This window comes from Phaethon aethereus, assembly GCF_964289735.1.
Source record: "Phaethon aethereus genome assembly, chromosome: 1".
Lineage (NCBI taxonomy): Eukaryota > Metazoa > Chordata > Aves > Phaethontiformes > Phaethontidae > Phaethon > Phaethon aethereus.
Genome location: NC_138575.1, coordinates 217677027 through 217691618, shown reverse-complemented (window position 1 = coordinate 217691618; position 14592 = coordinate 217677027).

Here is a 14592-nt window from a genome sequence, read left to right as displayed (position 1 = left end):
GGATGACCCCACTCCAAGTCCAGCGGGAGGAAATTCAGGGGCTGTAACATGCCCTGTCTGATTAGTTCCCACAACATGGACACTCATCTCCACCAGCTTGCGACTCACAACATTAAAAGTAAACCACTGCAATGGGAGGCCAACAGCATCCTGGTCTGTACCAGCACTAGTGTGGCCAGCAGGAGCAGGGCAGGGATCGTGCCCCTGTACTCAGCACTGGTGAGGCCGGACCTTGAATCCTGTGTTCAGTGTTGGGCCCCTCGCTACAAGAAGGACGTTGGGGTGCTGGAGCGTGTCCAGAGAAGAGCAACGAAGCTGGTGAGGGGTCTGGAGCACAAGTCTGATGAGGAGCGGCTGAGGGAACTGGGGTTGTTCAATCTGGAGAAGAGGAGGCTGAGAGGAGACCTTATCGCTCTCTACAGCTACCTGAAAGGGGGTTGTGGTGAGGTGGATGTTGGTCTCTTCTCCCAAGTAACTAGTGATATGACAAGAGGAAATGGCCTCAAGTTGCGCCAGGGGAGGTTTAGATTGGATATTAGGAAAAATGTCTTCACCAAGAGGGTGGTCAGGCATTGGAACAGGCTGCCCAGGGAGGTGGTGGAGTCGCCATCTCTGGAAGTGTTCAAAAAACGTGTGGACGTGGCACTTCAGGACATGGTTTACTGGGCATGGTGGTGTTGGGTTGATGGTTGGGCTTGATGATCTTAAAGGACTTTTCCAACCTTAATGATTCTGTAATTCTGTGATTCTGCGAGGTGATAGGCAGATTTGATAGGGGCAGTCTGTAATCAGCAGCTTTGGGACAGGACAGTTCACTGAAGCATTTTCAGACCTGTTTTTCCAAAGGCACAGCTAGATTTATTAAGACCTTCCTACTTTAGACCCTAGGACATGCTCCAATTCTGCCATACAAGTGTCAGTCTCCCTAAAGTGACTTAATAGGGAGCCTGCAGAAGCTACATCCTTTATTTGCAATTTAGCTGCCTAATAGTTGAGTAATATGTCTAGTTTCCCAAGAGAGTGACTGTGAATTTAACACAATTAATGTGTTAACATTTATATTAAAAATTTATGACACTATAAACATTCCACTTGGTCAAAAATGGTGTCTGGTTTGAAACAAAACAAAATCACTTAGGAAACTCATAATCAGAAGTCTGTCCTCCCTTCATCGGCTGCACTTTAGCTTCAACATAAAAACTCACTGTGATCGACCAGCAAGGATAGGAAATGTTTGCATTAGGATTTCTAGCTAAGCAGATATTTTCAGGGCAGAAATTTAATCCTCATGCAAACTGCTAAGCTGGATATTCCTCAGCCAAGTCCCGTGCCAAAATATCTTACAGTCACTATGTCAAACACAGAGCGGTGATGCTCAGGTAGCTTTCGGTGCGTGCCATTCAGAATTCAGCTTCTAGCAGTCCAGGATGAAATCCGGGAACACATCTGCTAAGCAGCAAGCTCGCACATCTCAGTAGGCCCCTCAGTCCTTTTTTTCACTCCTCTTTTCTTGTTTCTCAGGGATTTGCTATTTCTATTCCCCATTCATGCTTTTAAAAAAAAAACTGTGGTAAGTACTACCTCCATTCCTGTTTTAAGCTAATTGAAGGTATTAATACTATTAAAGCAAGCATGCATTTTCTCCACATTGTCTTGGCTTTTTGCAGTATCTTACCTTTCTACATGATTTTGTAATTTATTTTAACAATCCATTAAAGACTTAGTAATTGGCAGTGAGCACATTGTCATGAGTACTCCTGTACCCAAAACCTTTAAAATAGAATAGGGAGGAGGGAAAAACAAAACTAGCGGATGATTATTGCAGATTATTGTTGAAGCTGGACGCTAATATCTGCTTATAATTCTTCTGATGTTATTAATTCTATCACTTTAATTCTGCTGATATGATTAGTTATTTCTGCTTTCACTAGGTAATTTAAGAAAGAGGAGGTCAGGTCTCAATTTTTTTCTTTCTTTTTAGACACTACAGAGATAATCCAGGATTTATGGAGTTTTTTGGACTTTGAGGCAGTAGCTACTGGCGGATGAAATGTTTTATGTATTAGAAAGGGAAGGGAAACACAAAACAGAGCAATGCATTTCTGCACATTCTGTTGAGTGGAAAGCATAAATGTCTGGTTATTATTTCTGATTTGCTTTCAGCTCTTCAACTCAAGTCTAAAGATGCTACAGAAAGATTAAGCCTTAGAATTGTCTGTCTCAGATGTTATAGATGTAAATGTATTTCATGAAAGGAGGAATGTGTTTAAATAGGAAAAGTAATCAAGTGAAATCTCAGCTCATGACATCAATAGAAGCTTTTGCATTGCTTCCAGTGGAGCCAGCTTTTCACCAGGACATTTCATTTAAAAAACAAGTCAAAACTTCTTTTTTTTTTTCCTCACATCTCTTTATTTCAGAAAAATAAAGAGTCACTGAAGCTCACTGAACAAAGAAATATTAAAATTCCAGATGAATCTTATTCAACTATGTAGCTGTGCCAGTGTGAGAGGAAAATAGTTTTGGAAATTTCCCTACATCTTAGCACCGTTTTTAGCTGTAGCCCCTAGATGGTGCTGCTACAAACGGTCTTGAGACTCAAGCAACTATATAGGCAGTTAGACCTAGGAAAAACTATTTATTAGTTGTGGTGAAGTTTACACCAACATTTGCCTTGTTCTGCACCTGAAAGTCTGTGCTTAATGTTTGGGGTTTTTCCTGTGTGTAACTAGTGTGCAAAAGTCATACCCATGAAAATAATATGAAATGATGTTAAATGATGTCAAACTTCACAGCAAAAATGTAAAAATATCTGCATCATCTTACAAATCCCATTTAGCATTACAGGTTGGTTATGAGGCATAATTGGCTAAAAGCTCCAACTGTAATTTTTCTAAGGGTAGGACTGACCTTGTCTAACTTTCAGGGTGGGTTTCAGGTCCGTATTGATATACCACAGTTCAGATATGTCTATGTGAACTATGTGAACTTGTCTTTCAGCTGGTGCTCCAACGGGATACAAATCTGCTGTGGTATATCTGTGACCCCCATGAGGATGTCTCAGGTATATCAGGATATCTCAAATGGTACAAGAAACCTGTATATAAACAGCTGAAAACTGATCCTGACCTTACATTACATGAATTCCACGTGTAATTTAAAGAGGAGCTGAATAACAAATGTTATGCTGGAAAGCTTGGAAATCAATGGCATAAGATAGCACAAATGTGCTCATGCCTATCCTAAAAACAAAGTACTTCATATTTCGTGGAAATCTATTATATAGTCATACAAAGCCATCAGCTTTGATTGTCTCTCTACTTCTTTCCCACCTCCTAAACTATAAGGACCAAACTCAAGAGACAGGCTGACTTTAAAACCTAGTTAATAAATTTGCTTGCAATCATTGGAATAGCATACAAAGAAACCAAATTGTGAACACATTCCCTGTGGACAAGTTTAGGATAGGATATTGTCACTGTCATGGAAAGTTAAAAAGAGAGATCTTTGCAGTGCAGAAGACAACTCCTTTTCCATGGCTGGCCATAACTTTAGATGGATTAGGTAATAAACAAAGTGTAAAGGAAGGAGTGTGTTAGTATTTGCCAGAAACAGTCGTGCCCTGCTGAATGTTCAACTCGGCAAGAGTGCTCATCTGAATTCCTCAGTGGGAGATGATGACATATATATGCTTATGCCTACCCTAGAAGATAACGGTAGCCAATGTTGTCTTTGGACATAAATTTGTGTCAGAAAAATGACAATCAGAGGAAGTCCAACTGATAATCCATTGGTCTGTACATTATTCAGCTGCATGCAGTGAACGCAAAACAAATTGAAAACATTACCTTTTCTCAGCAGTAGCATTTTATAGCCATTTTGCCTGGGAATCCTTACACAAGGTTTTTGGGGAAAAAAGATCTACTGAATTTATGGCAACATAAGATCCATCATCCACAGGATCTTTATTTTATATCATTGTGTCAGAACACCAGAGGTTGTAAGTCATAGAATAGAATAGTTTTAGTTGGAAGGGACCTTGAAAGGTCATCTAGTCCAATCCCCCTGCAGTGAGCAAGGAGACCTTCAACTAGAGCAGGTTGCTCAGAGCCCCGTCCAGCCTGACCTGGAATGGTTCCAGGGATGGGGCATCTACCACCTCTCTGGGCAACCTGGGCCAGGGTTTCACCACCCTCGTTGTCAAAAATTTCTGCCTTATATCTAGTCTAAATCTGCCCTCTTTAGTTTAAAACCATTACCCCTTGTGCTGTTGCAAGAGGCCCTGCTAAAATGTCTGTCCCCATCTTTCTTAGCCCCCTTTAAGCCCTGACAGCTGCAGGAAGGTCTCCCCGAAGCCTTCTCTGCTCCACGCTGAGCCCCCCCAGCTCTCCCAGCCTGTCCTTCCAGCAGAGCTGTTCCAGCCCTCGGAGCATTGCTGGGGCCTCCTCTGGCCCCGCTCCAGCAGGTCCATGTCTCTCCTGTGCCGAGGGCTCCAGAGCTGGACGCAGCACTGCAGGGGGGTCTCCCCAGAGCGGGGCAGAGGGGCAGAATCCCCTCCCTTGCCCTGCTGGCCACGCGGCTTTGGGTGCAGCCCAGGGCACGGTTGGCTTCTGGGCGACGAGCGCACATTGCCGGCTCATGTCCATAGTTGTTATCAGTGTCTTAGAATACTTGACAGGTTTCCCTGTTCTTTCTCCAGTGACTTTTTGACATTTTGGAATTTTTGTTCTGGTCTGTGAGCATGTAGGTGAATGAGTGGCTTGTGTAAGTCATGAACAGCAAGAGCAAGGGCCAGCAGTGGTATCAGAGATGAGCCCCTTCCCTCCAATCTATAAATGCATAAAGCAGTGTGAGGATGAGTAGGTAACATACCTACTATATAAAATACAAAAATGTACCAATAGCCACTACATATCTAACTAGATAATCCCATTTCCTATATAACTGAGAAGGAAAAATACAGCTAACATTAAAAAACACAGATTTTTTGAATGGTAATCATATTAAAGAGAAACATTATCAAGAAAAAGGCTGGTTTGGGAAGCAGATCTGAGAGGTCTGAACACCTCATGCCTAACAGTAAATCCAGGTCACCAAAAGAAAAAAAACAACGAAGAAATCTACACAAACATCACAGTTTTACAGACTGAGATGAAAGCAAGCTATTATGTCATACAGTCCATATCTACCAAACCCACCCATATGAATAAAATTCCTTTTGGAAACATGAAAAATAAAATTAAAAAAAAAGATGTCTGTAAAATTCTGTTGCTTTTCTGTACATCCTGACATAATTTCCATGATTTTGGGCATTTTTACCTTTGCTTGTTCTTTAATTTGCCATGACAAACCTGCAGCCCCACTTAGAACGGAAGTGAAATACAGGAGGATATGAGTAAAAGTGACAGGAACATGCCAAAACTCAAAGGATACTTCATACAGCACCCAGACAAAGGTTTTTAAAGCATTTTTAAAAGGCTAACCTGTCTCTAGTCCCTTCTCCCACAATGACTATAATGTTATCCAAATGAAGGTCGTTCTAGTTGAACAAAGGGCAAAGCACCACAGATATTTCTTTGCAGTACGATGGGTGACATAGATCAGAAATGTTTTCCAGGTATCACTTGTACAGGATCTATTGTCTGAGATTAGGGTGCAGCAATATACACCCAGGTAACTTTGCGTTACCTCTGAGGTAGAGCAGCATCACAGCTACCCTGAGGAAAGCCTTCTCCAAAGAACGTGGAGAAGGTTTCTGGGCTGGTGCAGACTGGACCACTTCCCAGAGTGAGTCAGAGCCAGTGCCAGCAAGGAGATAATCTGCACTAAGCAGTAAAGTTTAATATTTCAGCATACAACCCCCAAACCCATTGTTAGTTATTGCTTTGAGAGAACGTCACTCTAAACAAAGAAAACTCAGCCCGGCTCCCAGTTAATCCATACCAATGCAGAGATGCAGGTAATTCCCCCTCTACAAGCTACCTCCAGAAGGCAAAACACAGGACCGAGCAGGACTGACCATCCTGTCATCCCCTGCCTCTTATATTTTGCAGAAATGAGGCCCACACGCGTAGCACAGCTTAGTACTGCGCTCCCACGGCGTCAAACCTGCAAAGACTTGACCGCAGTCGGTTGGTGAATTCCACCTCTTGAGCCCTCCCCGTTTTGCCTGCACTGTGCATGATATAGAGCATGCTCTTTCTTCGGGGTTAACCGACGACACTTCAGCAGCAGCGCTACGGGCGCTGGCCATGCTGCAGAGAGGACGCAACGCCCGCGAGTCACCACACGAGAGGACGCAACGCCCGCGAGTTACTGCACGAGAGGACGCAACGCCCACGAGTCACCACACGAGAGGACGCAACGCCCGCGAGTTACTGCACGAGAGGACGCAACGCCCGCGAGTCACCGCACGAGAGGACGCAACGCCCGCGAGTTACTGCACGAGAGGACGCAACGCCCACGAGTCACCGCACGAGAGGACGCAACGCCCACGAGTCACCACACGAGAGGACGCAACGCCCGCGAGTTACTGCACGAGAGGACGCAACGCCCGCGAGTCACCGCACAAGAGGACCGCGCAGCGCTCCGGGGCAGAGGTCTGCCTGCCCCTGGGTTAGGGCTGCAGCCAGGGCCAGCGCTGGATAAGGGAGTAAAAGAGATGGGTCTGTTATAAAGTGGTCCTTTCGCTGTACCTCTCAAATGCTGGGAATCCACGGGTTTTAGGATTTCCTAGGTGAGAGGTAAGGTCAGGTACAAGGATAACTGGTAGTTTGAGATATTTTTGTCTCCTAGGTCTCTGGCACAAATTACAGTTAAAGTTAGTGATATGACAGAATTAAATGTAGGTCCATCTCCTGTCGTTAGGAAGCCTGTATTCCCATATTAATTTTTGAGGCCCAAGTGTGACTTTGACTCCTTATTAATGAGTGGAAAAAGGCTGTTACACACTTGGCCGGTCACTCAAGGGGAAGAGTGTTTGTGAACATGTGCATAAAAAAGTCCAAATTTTCAGGGTGGGGCTCGCTGGTGAAAAGTTTTGACAGCCAGCTATAAATATTATTTCACATCCAGGCACCTTACATCACTCCACATTGTGTAACACTGATCAGATGAAGCTCTGTGTCTATAGGTGTATTTTCTTTCTTTCTGTTGGAGTTATTAAGCAGTTGTCCTACCTTCCTGTATTACTCAGCAGCCAATGCTGAAAATAACTTCTGTGGCACTTTGATACCTGTATAATCAGCCTCCGCAACAATTTTAGCCCAAACTTACAGATGCTTAAAGAGAGGCTCACGAGATAATGTATTCTCAAAAAAAAAAAAAAAAAAAAGAAAAAAAGAGCTGTTCCCACAAACGTTAAATGTGGTCCGAAAGCAGTACACAGCTCCTTTTGCAGAAATCCCACCTGAGCTAAGGTGAGATAAAGATAGATAAAGTTACTGTGCTTGTTCTATGGCAGCGGTTCATTCTGCGTACAGAACCACATGGCATGTTAGTCCTAAACTAGGTCTATGATTTTACCAGAACACACTAAGGAAGGATTAGTGTCGGAGTTTGTGTTTGTGAAAGCATTTTGTGCTGGTTTGGATTGGGATAGAATAAGCATGTTGAGTCCTTAGTTGATCGCTATGGTTAAACCACAACACATTTATAAAACGGAATCAAATCGTTATACTCGGTGTTTGTAGAGTATAAAGGAAAATGCATTAAGTTTTTAGATGATGGGGTCAGACTTTTAAATACAGGCATCTAAATTGCACATTACACTCCAAAAAAAAGTTTAATTTATGCAATCCCAATAAATGAATGTGTATGTATTGTTTTCAATCTTATTTAAATATGTACCATTTTCTTTAAGATTATACACGTTATGGGCTCAGAAGATATATTTTCCTCATCTGCCTAGGTATTATACTGCACTTATCCTCTGCTACATGGTGAAGGGTATCAGTACCACTACTCTTTGTTTGCTGATCCCTCTCTGACAAGAACATATGAAGTTTATAAATGGCTTAAATGGGAACCCTAAAGCTCAGATGGTCATATGAAAGTAAGAAGGAAAGAATAATTCTCCTAGCTCATATGGTACAATGTGATCACTCAGAAAAAAATGTGCTTTGTGTCTCCCAAAGACCTGAATGGGTATGCTGTCTTAAAAGGCTGAATGTTCCTCCTCATCTTGTAGTCCTGGCTGATCATGAGGATGCGAGCATTGAGTACTAGAAGGTAACCCAGATTTCCAACCTGTCCAGTCAAGTTGAAGAAAGTGTGAAAAGGAATAGGAACTACAAATCTAGTATCAAGATAATGTCTATCTATTGATAGACTCTCAGTACTCCCTTGGCTGATACAATGTGAAAATAATTTCACCATAATTTTAGCAAAGGACATCAGGAATCTGATGCAATTTAGAATAATAAGAGGGCCTCAATCCATGAGAATGTATAAGATTCTGCAACTTTACTCACAAACTATGCCTGTTTAGTGCGTCTGTAAAATAAAGAATTCACTTTAGATAAAAGGAAACTAGAGGAACGTTCAAAATAGAGTTAAAAAGATATTTTAAGAAGTCCAGGTTGAAAAGAAAGAAATTCAAGAAAATTCATAACATCAGCACTCAAATCCTTGGTTCAATTTATGAGGGGAAAATTGCAAATTATTCAAAAAAATAGAGTTCTAGAGGTTAGTAATACAAAACTGGAGTAAACAGAAAATCAGATCTATTTCTTGTGGTCAAAGCCTTCCAGGAAAATAGTACAAAAGAGTGATTTGTCAGCATGTTCTAAAGAGGATGATGAAAATACATTCAAGTAACATGTATGACACTAGCTTTTAGGACCACTACACTACACTACAGGCGATAGGCACACCTGATGTTTCAAAATCCAATTCTCTTCAGCTCGTTTACCTATTAGTAACATGTAACTTGGAACAGTACAGACGGTAAAACAACGAACATAAAGATTTCCTTAAGTCTGAGTGATTAAAAGCTTTTGATAAATTGCATTATATTAAACTGGTATTATTATTGCCTGCCCAAAAGTAAAGCTGCAGCTGGTTTAAATGGGCCTGTGTTAACAGACACCGCTGGAAGATTCGGTAGATAGATTCTCTGCAAATGAGAACAGCCCTTGTTGCTGTTAATCATCAGTAAATGTGCTAAATAAACAAGTGACAACTGTTTAATATGTAATAACTTTCTTTTCACTGCCTTTTAAGATCAACTTGAATGCTCATTAGGGAACCTGAACTGAAATGTGTTAATAGGAGTGTCACATTTTCAGGCGATAACCCGAGCATTAGCACGTGTCACTGATACAAATCTATTTGTTAGGCTACATTATAATTCTGAAAGAATTTGTAACCATAATAGCAATAAGCCTTCTCGTAAATAAGCTACTTATTTGTGACTGGGGAGAACAGGGGGATACAAACCGTGCCTTGTTAGCATTATTTTGGAATTTCTTACTGTTTTCTGAAATTTAAAATACTCCAGGATTACATGTTCTGGGATATTTAGCATTTTTTAGTCCAACAAATATATTCTGAGAGCAGCTGCTAGTACAAATATAATATAAACAATCATGCTTCATTTTCTGTGCCGATGGACTCGCAGGAGGGCTAACCTCAATTAAGGGTGTAAGCTTCTAAAACAATATTGGAGGAGACATCAGACAGCCAAATCCCTAACTGTGAATGCCCATTGCTCAATCTCAGACCACTATGTTTCAAATGAGACTTTAGCTCATGTAACGCCGACAAGATGGGTACAAGAACACATACTTCTGAAGCTCCCTAACTTTCTGTTCCCAACCATATGCATTTAATGATTTATTTTAAATGAAGGGACTTCTTCTGGCATGGAATGTAATTTTGCCTACTAACCAAGAGTCCCCTTGGTTTGTGGGCAGGAGTGATTCCAATATAAAATAAACAATCTATAATTAATTAAATTTACATTAACCGCCCCCATACCAGGATCCTGAGAACACTAATTAGCCTTAATTGCCCTGATCAGTCTCACCTGGGGCCTCCACCTACCTTTTTTGCACTAGGGCCCTAGTCCCCTTCTGAGCTCTGCCATAGACGTGCCGGGTCCTGACCAGAACTTGGACCTATGGTTTAGGTAGTCTATCTCCAGTCATGTCTTTGGTCCCATCTCCTGGATGGACCTTTGGCCTACATTACAGCCCTGTCTTGTGCTGCTCCTGACAACTCCCTAGAAAGACCTTAGACCTAGTTATAGTTATGTGTGTATATATATGTGTCATGAATATATAAAATGTATGTATAAAAATACGTCTGACTGCATTGATCTGTCATTTCCTTCCCTAAGTTCACTGAGAGGCATGAAAGTGAAAAAAATGAAAAAAATAAAAGAAAATTAGAAGAAATATCTACAAATAATTAGTTTTGTTTATATGGTTTTATGCAATATATATTGAAAACCCGTAATTCTCCTTTGTAAACATTTTTATAGCTTCTTACAAGGCAGGGGCCATGGCTTCCTGTGTGTTAATTATATTCTGTCCATTCCAAAGATTTTTGCAGTCCTCCAAGGCCTCTTTATTTGCTAAGGAAGGAGGAAATTTGCCTAAGGTTGGGGTCAGGGAATGGACACAAAGAATAATCGCCCTAATAAGAGAGCAAAAAGAAGATCATGTGAAGACGGAAATCCAGTTGTTTGATTTCTAGATGATTTTAAGTCTGTAAAAGTGACTTGCTTTAACCTGGGAGCTCATATATCTTCTCTCTTCACTCTGTGCTTGAGTCAAGGCTCTGCTGAGCTTGACAAACCATAACAAGTTTCTAAGTTAAAATTCTTTTCTTCCCATCCTTTTGGACGAAGCAACATCCTCCCATGGCCACCCAGGTTTCCGGTTTTATTCGTACACCTCACTACGTTAACAGTCTTGTGGAAGGACATGCAATGCAAGAACGGCGTGTTTATTTACGTGTTTCATCTGGGAATATTATGTGATAAGTGGAAGGGATGTAATCCTCCTGCTACACGCCCATCGCTGAAGCAATCTGGTTTGTGTGTCAGCTCTTTATTATAAGGCAAAATGTGCTGTACTTATTGCATTTTCATTCTGTTTGAGCATCTCCTAATCTTACAATACACTAACTAACATTTGTGAATTAATTCTACTTTTTGGAATACTTTGAATTCCGTGTAAATTCTCTGCAAAATTATTCATGTCTCTCAACGCGCAAGGGCTTGAAGCTTTTTTCTCAGACTCTCTAGGCTTTGGATAGAGGGTGAATGTATCTTCAGTTTAAATCATTATATTGATTAAAAAGAACATTTGGTTATTTTTAACTTCAGCTGCTTATGTGGCACTGGACAACTCAAGTCGCCATTCTGCAGCTAGAAGAAGCTTTGATTTCTGAGAAACTATAGTTGCGTTGGATTGCCAGGCCAATACTTCTCATACCTGTGCAACAGGCTGAAGCAGTGACACATGATTCATAATGGGGCGTTTAGCTACATCTTTCTTTGTATCACTTCTTCTTAAACTAAGTGTTGGGTACATATCTTTTTTTTTAATAAAATACTGTGATTCTACAGATCCATACAGATCAGCCAATTTGCAGAAGAAAAACACACAATAGTTCCATTAAAAAAAAAACAACAACAAAAAAGAAAGATGAATTAATGAAGAGGAAAGAAAAAGCAGAAAACCTTGCAGATAAATTTTTCGCCCCTTTAATAATATCGTGTGGATTTAAAACAAAACAAAACAAAACAAAAATCAAAAAAAGCCCCCAACAAACCAAAACCCAACCAAAGCGCTAAACCAGAGACATAAGTTATCTCTCCTTTCAAGACATTTCTCTGCATTCAGCCACTTCAGAGCATCACCGTAAGAAATGTCCCGGGGGAGCTCTGACTTTTGAGAGACCTCACAGAGAGAAACGAGATGATTTAACACGTTCAAATTCAGTCTTGTAGTATACAGTCAGAGGACAAAGTAAAAGACAACCACCCCTTCCAAGCAGTCTGCTCCTCTTGTTTGGTGATTACATTATTCTCTAATACCTGTGGTACAACTGGGGCAGTTTCAGCAGGCTTTGGTTGGGTTGTGGTTTGTTGGTTGTTTTGTTTGTTTGTTTGTTTGTTTTGGGTTTGGTTTTTGTTTTGTTTTGTTTTTAAATCCACACAATATTATTAAAGGGGTGGAAAATTTATCTGCAAGGCTTTCTGCTTTTTCTTTCCTCTTTATTAATTCATCTTACCTCCCAGGACTGTCAAAACGTAGTTAGAACTGAGATGCTGTAAAAGACCCCTGGAAGTTTCTCACATTTCCTAACACCACTGCACAAATATTTTCTTATGTGTCCATTGTCTGCAATTACTTTATTTATTCTTTTCACTGTCAGTAATACGCATTATCGATTAATAACTTGTGTGTCTGTTTGCCAACCAGCCATAAGGTTGGGATAACTGAACTCTTCGACCTTACGATAGGAAACATTCAACCATAATTTAGGATATCCAGACCCATTGCATACCCCTGCCCTCTCCTTTCCCTTTCAATCCTCACAGCACTTCTGAAAGCAAATGTGTGGGAGAAATCTTTTTCTCAGGGACTGATGCCATCTCCAAGGTTCAGAAGGGCTGGAAACTACAATCAGCATTTGGCTTTCGTGAACCCCTAGAGAGCTGTTTCTGTCACACATGAAATGCACAACAAATAGTACAATCTCTGGTCTTAGAGTAGTCTTTGTGGAGGTGACAAGACTGTTGCAACAATGTCGGGCAAGCAGCATGGGTATTCTCCCTTGAAATGCAATTTTAATTCTCTGTTGGTAAAAATCAGCATTGTTTTTCCGACTTCAGCGGAGCTATTCCCGCTGACAGCTGCTGAGCTTCTGGCCAGCAGTTTCCAATTGCTTGATTTTATGGTAATTTCTGAATCAAAGGGGTCCATGGATGGTCCCAGACCACAGAGCTTTCTCTTCCAGTTTAGTAAGTCTTTTAGTAAATCTGAATAGAGTTTGTGGAAAAAAAAGAGTTCGGTACCGAGTATTGCTGTCCTGCAGAGTTCCATAGGAATATAATGCAGTTATCTCTCTAGGTAGTCATTCGATATAGTTGTGAAGTATTATACCCTAAAAATATCTTTTTCTGTCATATTTACAGCAATTATGTCAAATAGTGAATTTAAATAATTTGAGTTGATTACTGTTGCTTTGTGGAAACACACAGTTTGACATATTCACAAGTTTCAATTACTGTATGTGGAATGTAATTATGTGGAGTACAAAGCTCCAGGGGAAGCTGTGTTTGCTAAATACACCTTCTCTGAAATGCAATGATCTTTACATATTTTTCCCAAAATTTGAAAATATCATAAATTTTGTCAGTGGCTGATCATCTAGCAGACCCCACTTTTAAAAGCTGAGTAGACTGATTGCAAAGAGGAAATAGTAATCATCACAATCTCAGCAACCTATCTGCTATGAGAACATATAAAGGCAATAATTTTTAAATTTTGTTTTATATTTCCCTGGCCACTGCTCAAGATCCCCCTGAGTACTGTTTTTACTCGGTGAAATTTTAGAGTACAACTTCATTTGTTTCAAAATAAGTCTTCGTAACAAGAAACTTGATAGTTGTAATTTATCAGCTGGTTCATTAAAGGTTCTTTAGGAGGCATTTTCTTAAAGATATTGTAGTACTTTTAGTGGCCAACAGTTCCTTAAGAAAAAAAGGCAAATGATCATCTAATCATCAAGTCCTGTCACTTGTGATTGGAGGAATCATACAGCAAATCTACTACTCTTCCACATATATTCTCCCAAATCCCACGTAGCTCAGAACTTCCCAAAAAATCGTGGTTATAATGTGCTACAGAAAAGGAGCAGGAGGGCTGAGGTCTATGGGACGTGGCAGGGGATGGGAGACAGCATTTTGCCATGGGGCCGATCCCAGTGTTTATAGTATATATGTCCTCGTGAGACAGCTCCCGTCAGCCCCAGGGCCACAAACACCAGAAATGGTTGTATTGTGGTGAGCTCTGCAGCCCCATCCACAGAACTTCCCATAAGGAAATGCTGATTAAAATGTATATTATGCTTTTAAATATACAAAGTTTCAGAGTTGTTGAATTTGATCCTCTCCAAAACATCTGTGTATTCATTTGCATCTCACAAAAACAGATCGACATTAAGATCCATTTTATTTGGGTTGCTGTGGCAATCCCAAATAACCCTAAATTCCTTCTGTTCATATTTACTCACATTCCTGGTTTTGGAAACTCCTTATCCTTCTAATGCCTTTATTTTCCTTATAGTGAAACTGTTTTCATATCTAGCATGGGATGCATATCTGTTTATTTTCTTTTTGACAAATAGTGCAGCAGACGTGAATACATTCATGTTTATTCTTTCTCCTTAAACAATTATGTGTCCTTTCTATTGTGTCACTTATCAAAACAATTTCAATTAATATCACTAAAATTTCAAATTTCATTCTTCCTAAAGAGATGAAAAATATGCTTTTGACAGGTTTGGCAGTGGTTTGATTTGAACTTCTGTTTTAAAGGACCAGTAAAACCCTTTTTTAATATCTGGGTAAATAGG